At 35.9% G+C, this 6,000-nt stretch overlaps 1 protein-coding gene across 3 annotated transcripts in view; it reads left to right on the top strand.

The window, feature by feature from the left end:
* Nucleotides 1–5,003: 5,003 nt before the first annotated feature.
* The window catches only part of SYT1 (synaptotagmin 1), a 273,905-nt gene continuing 272,908 nt past the window's right edge, over nt 5,004–6,000 (top strand). For all 3 annotated transcript variants that reach the window (XM_014964042.1, XM_014964043.1, XM_014964041.1), the window contains exon 1: nt 5,004–5,120. The gene's annotated coding sequence lies outside the window, so the exon portion shown is untranslated. The remainder of the gene's footprint in view (nt 5,121–6,000) is intronic.

Raw genomic sequence — 6,000 nt, 5'->3', positions numbered from 1 at the left:
AAGACAATATACAGGGAAGCAACAAATTTGAAATTAGCAGTTTCCAGATCAGATGGTTGTAAGTCTTTGTGTTCTCATGATTCTGCACTTGCTTTACCAGGTGAGATGGAGTCCTAGTTTTCAGACCATCCTTTTGGATTCTGTGTTTACTCTTGTCTGCCTCATACTAGTATATGCTATGTAAGGATAGAAAATTGATCTAAGACTTACTATTATTATTATTATTATTATTATTATTATTATTATTATTATTACAACCTTTTTCCTTCACCATTCTGAGTAACAGGAAAGGTGGGCATGTTGAAATAATCTTCTTTCAGATTTTAATCCCAGAGTACTTAGAGAATAACTGTCTGGAAGGTTCAAATACAAGTAATATGGGCTGGAGTGACGCCTGTGTGTTGCAGTCCTCATTTAAGGTCATGTAAGGTTATGTAACAAACACTTTATAACATTTCTTGCGTAGAAGTGTAAAAATTATGCAGCAGTGTAATTAAGAATCATTTGCAGTAAATTGAAGAGATCATCCAAATTTCTACATATGTCACCTGATAAATTTAGGTCAAGGCTGACTGAAAGATCTTGCTGATCTACAGATACCAGGTAGAGACTCCTGTGGTTGTTGCAGAGCGAGGATAACACTAACATGCTTCACGCTGAAAGAAATATGTTTTGTTTTGTACAGGAGATAAAAATACAGTCAGAAGTCAGTGAAAAAGTAGTAAAGAAATAAAAAGAAGTAGTTAAAAGAAGCTTTGGGTTTTGTGGGTTTGGTTCTTTTTTTGCTGAATAGTGACGCTCCATGAAATTATTCAGTATTTTTCCGTGATTAAAAATTCTGAACCTTAAAAACGGGAAATTGATCCATACACTGTAGAGATAAACTTTGAAAATTAGCTGAAGGGATTAAAGAATGTCTGAATCTTGGATCACTGCAGTTTGTTTTGGTAATAAAAATATTCTGCATTACTAAGCTGCGCTGTGAGCACTAAATAATAGGAGTAGGTAATAGTCAGAGATGTGGTAGGTGGGCTGCAGATATAGCATTAACATCAACAGTGGCACAGACTATTATACTTACCAACAGGTGCAGATAAATTAATTAAATAGTTTTCTTCTGAACATTGGTTAAAATTACTTTGTTGACAAGATATCCTTATATTGTGATCTCAGTTAGTATCTCTCTTTCTTCCCGAAACATCAAATGGAGTTTTCTAATGCAAAAAAACCTCAGCTGTCAGAATATATACATCTGAAGGCATTTTGTCCCAATCATTTGTGGTAGAGAAGGCGGCAGTGGGACGACATTGAAAAGTTGCTCAGATTGATAACTTTTTCTTTCTGACTCTGCTTGTTCCTTATAGCATTACTGTGAGCAACCCCATAAGTTTGCAGATGTAAATAGCCAGTGTCAGAATATGTTGCGTGCAGAGCAGAATTATACCTTCAGCCAAGAAATATCTCTTGAGGAGTAGCTGCCTGGTAACCCTCATTTTAGCTGAAATTATAGAAATGAACAGTTAATCTTTTCTATGGCCAGAATTTCTTTTTCCCAGAAAGCACTGAGACCAAACTGATTTTATCTTCATCTTCCTGTTTCTGGTAGCATCCTTTGTAAGCTGGTCATTGACTGTTCTTTATAAGAAAGCATTTTCCCATCATCTTTTAATACCTGTTACCTTCTTTCTCAGTTTTCTGCTGGGGGGGTCTCTGAGAACCAGACTCTTGGTTCATTAAAAATGTACCACTAGTTTAAGTATTTTTTTATGCAATTAAAAAAGCAAGATAATAAATGCAAAAGGAAACTCCACCCCCCTCATTGTTTGTGTTTTGCATCTCTATGGAAGACACATAAAAGGTTTTCCACAGAGACTATTAGTATTCTGGCAAGCTCTCAGTTGTGATCCATAAACCATCAAAGCGCTGACAGATGCAGTATTATACAGAAATGCAAAGATTATGTTTGTGTTTCTGTATGTATCCTGCAAAACTCCAAAACATTCAGATCTCTCTTTGGTACTCTGTTCCAGCGTGCTCAAGCCATCTGCTTGGTTTTCCTGCTGCATTTTGTCTCGTTAGTCATGTTCACATGTATTTCGGGCTGCTTAATTTCATTACCTAAAGTATTATGCACTGTTCATCCAATAAGTGAGAGAGGTTCATTCAGCTCCCCAAGGGACATGTAAAAAGAAATTTAAAATCTCTAAGAAAACCTGAAAATTCTTGTTCAAACATGGATCATGTTTCACTGTTACCTTTATTAACATACCAAAACTTACCTTGTTGATTGAGTTATCCATCTTTTTCTGACTCCCAAAGCCTAACTGCTGTCTCCTTAGAAATGTTTGCTTCTAACTAGGATTTTTTACACACAATTAAGGTCTCAACACAAAACTATGTGTCATATTGGAAAGTTTGCTTTTTGGAGGGGTTGGTTTTACTGTCTAGTAGTCAAGTTGCCTGTTCTCGCCATCCCTGTGAATAGCCAGTGGAATTAGCAAAATTATAAGCCTTTTAAAAAGCATCAGAATTCACAGAAGAAAGAGAGCTCTGTTGATGCTGAAGATGTACAATCTCCATTTACAGTCATTGCTAAGCGCGCTCAAGCTTCTCTAAACTCCTAACGCTGACTATGATAAACTTGTGGCATTCCCATGGAGTGACTCAATATATGAGTGCTGCAAGACAAAAATGACAGAAAAAGTATTTCCTGTGATGGCTCTTGATAGTTCCTCTGTGTGATGGGAATGGACCAGCCCCAGCAATGAGAGGTGGGACACTGCTAGGACCCCAGTGAGAAGAAGAGTACCAGTATGAGAGGAAAATGGCCAGCATTGGGATGAGGAGGGAGGCTTGATGGGCAAAGGCAATAGGTTAATAGTCAACCTGGAGAATGGGAAGGGACATAAAAACTGAACGTGGAATGGGAAACTGGGACTGACCAGACAAAAAGAATGAAAATTGGCAGGGAGCTGTAGAAAAGACAGATTTAATAAGGAATTGGATTCCCAGACAGCAGATGTAGAGCTGCCAACATACGGCCATTAGCATCAACCAGTAATCCTAGCTGGAGAGAACGGGGACTGGTTGAGAAATGAGCCAGGGAGACAGGAAAATAGGATTCAATGGGAACTGTACTTGGATATATATATAGGAACATATACGTGCTCTACATGCTCTAAGGAAAAAAAAAAAAAAGAGGGAAAAATGAGGATCCATTCTAGGATGTAAAAACTTTTTTTTTTTATCTTGGGAAACTCTCACCATGAAAACTATAATCTTATTTTAAGAATGTATTCTGGTATATACATTTTAGACCATTCACAGATTAGGAAGTGTGGACCCTTTAAATTCCTTTAAAAAAACCCAACCTACACACTGGATAGGCATGGCTGCCCCCCAAAAATATGTGACTCAGAGACTGTCATAAAGCCCCAGAAAGAGGCTGAATTAAACTTGTGCTTGACATTGCAATGATGTACTTTTATTAATGTGGTTTGCATCTAATGAGTTTAATTTTACTTTGTTGTTTTGATAAATAAATATATTCTATCCAGACAGCCACAAGGTACAAAATAATTGTTGACTGTGAAAGCTGGAACATTTTTAACCAGCTTTTCCTGGTATTTATTTCATTAAAAGTCATTTAAAGGATTTGGCCTTTCTTTTCTTTTCTGATGGAAAATCACATTGTGTAGTGGTGTAAATTCTTGTTGCCCCATGACTTTGATGACTGTAAATTCAAGGCAATGCACCTTGTTGATAAAGGGTTTTATTCCCTAAAATGTTAAAAGACAAATTGCAGGTATTCACATTGTTAGAAAATTCCACCCTTTTTACTGTTGTGGTTAACAATATTGATTTCTTAGTACTTAAGTAGTGAAAAATGAGAGCTTCCAAATTGTTTACAGTACTTTTAATGAATTTTTGAATTACACAATGCTTTTTGGTTTTTTTTAAAAAATCTTTATTTCTAAGATTTTTTTTCTAGTTTACATATTACCAAGACTGTCAAAATGAAATAATGATGGTATTTCTTTCTAAGGAAAATAATCGAAAGTGCTCCATATGGGGACTGAAGAAAGCTTTTACAGTGTACGATGAAGGTTATGGGCAAGGATTCAAGACCTTTAAGGCTGAGAAGGTTCCTTAAACCAGATTCCTTGTGTGACATTCAGCATATTGTTTAATTTTGTGTACCTCGGCTTCCATCTGTAGAACAAATATGTTGATACAGCTTTACTCCTTTGCCTGTCTCGGGGATTTGGTTTATAAAAGTCTTAAAGATCTCTAACGGTCTTGTTCAAACAATTTCCAGCACAGTAAGCATTCAGTCTTCACTGGAGCCTCTAGTCATAGCTGTGGGGTAAAAGCCACATGAATTCTCTTAATTTACCAGAACAGGAGATTCTATAGAGGAAAACAGAAGAGCTGAGAAGGATAAAAAAAATTAAAATCTATAGTATAATTTGATTCTATTAACTTGTTCAAGTCTAAAAATTGAATTGACTTATGTCACTTTTGCGCCTTAATGCAAACTCTCTTGAAATTATCTGGTTGTGTATACAATTAAAGTATGTGCAAGTATAAATCCATGTCTTTTTGGTATCAAATGAATTCACTGGCATGTTAAGTTAAGGAACCTTGTGGGTTACAGCAGTAGGAAAATACGAAGTGCGTGAGATCACTACAATTCACCGTACTTGGCTCACTGATGAAATCTACAGAGATATATATATATGTATGTTGGAGCACACTAAGAAAACAGTCCAGATGAGTCCATGATGAAGAAAACTTGTCCATGTATTTTTTTTCCTGTGTAATTTAACAATCTGATTAACTCTCATGATAATCAACTTCTGGCAATCAGCAGCTGAAGGGCACTGAACAAACCAAGTATAATTAAAGGAATTTTTTAAGCAGCAGTTGTTTGTGGGCAAAGATGGAAAATGCGGCTGCATAGGTACTGGCAAGTGTTTACATGGAATGTCTTTCTCTTACAGGGAGAAAAGAAAACGGACTTTTTTTCTGAGCTGTGAAGAAACTAGAAACTGACTGGTAGAGCCTTCATTCAAGATTTCCCTGTGAAAAGAAAACTGCGTTGATGTCAATCATATAAGGTATTTTAAATAAACATGGATTCTGTTACCTTCCATACCCTGCTAAATGCTTTAATGCACGGTGCTTTCCGAGAGAAAATGGAGGTAGTAAATAATTTAAAGAAATAGCTTTTTCTGTTGTAAAGTCTATTAAATTTGTGAACATACAATTTTTTGGAAATATATCATATTTCATACCGACATTAAAGATGGAAAAAAAACCCAGCTTATGTACATTTGTTGGCTGTTCAGATAGTAGTTCTATTCTTTGCCTTCTCCAACCATCAACTTGCGTTTTATCAAATCCCAAGCTGTCATGGTTCATTATCCATAGATGATCTTGAGCAGCCTTGCATCATAAAAAAATATGCTGTGGCATCTGCCATTGTGCACCACTGTACAGATCACTTCTAAGTCATGTTTGTCTTTGATTTATACATTCAGTAGTGTGTGCACTTATATTTTGGCATGTGAATATCTTAAGCAATGGAAGCTGCATGTACCACGTTACTGTGATTTTTTTTCAGGTTATAGATATTACGTCTGCTGTGCCTTTTTATCTAATGAGTTCCATTTGAGCTAATGCTTGTATAACTCAATCTTCACCAGGCAGTCACATCGCTTCTGTAGTCATTTCTTAAGCTCCTGTACCAGTGATGTAGACAGCACATTGAAAGTAGGAGCTGTGGTTATAGTGTCAGTTGTGTATTCTAGATCCTATGTTTTGACTTTTCTGATTTTAGGAGACAGAAATGAAATTTGTATAACGATTGTATTAATAGAGAGCAATAATGTCCAGCTAGAAATATATTTACTAAGGAAGTCTTTATTTCCTCTAAGGTAATTAAATTACATTGGCAAGAAAACTATTATTCTTGTTCAAAAGACAATTAGTAAAAAT

Source organism: Calidris pugnax, unplaced genomic scaffold (genome assembly GCF_001431845.1).
Source record: "Calidris pugnax isolate Ruff unplaced genomic scaffold, ASM143184v1 scaffold44, whole genome shotgun sequence".
Lineage (NCBI taxonomy): Eukaryota > Metazoa > Chordata > Aves > Charadriiformes > Scolopacidae > Calidris > Calidris pugnax.
This window is presented reverse-complemented; position numbering and strand designations above follow the sequence as displayed.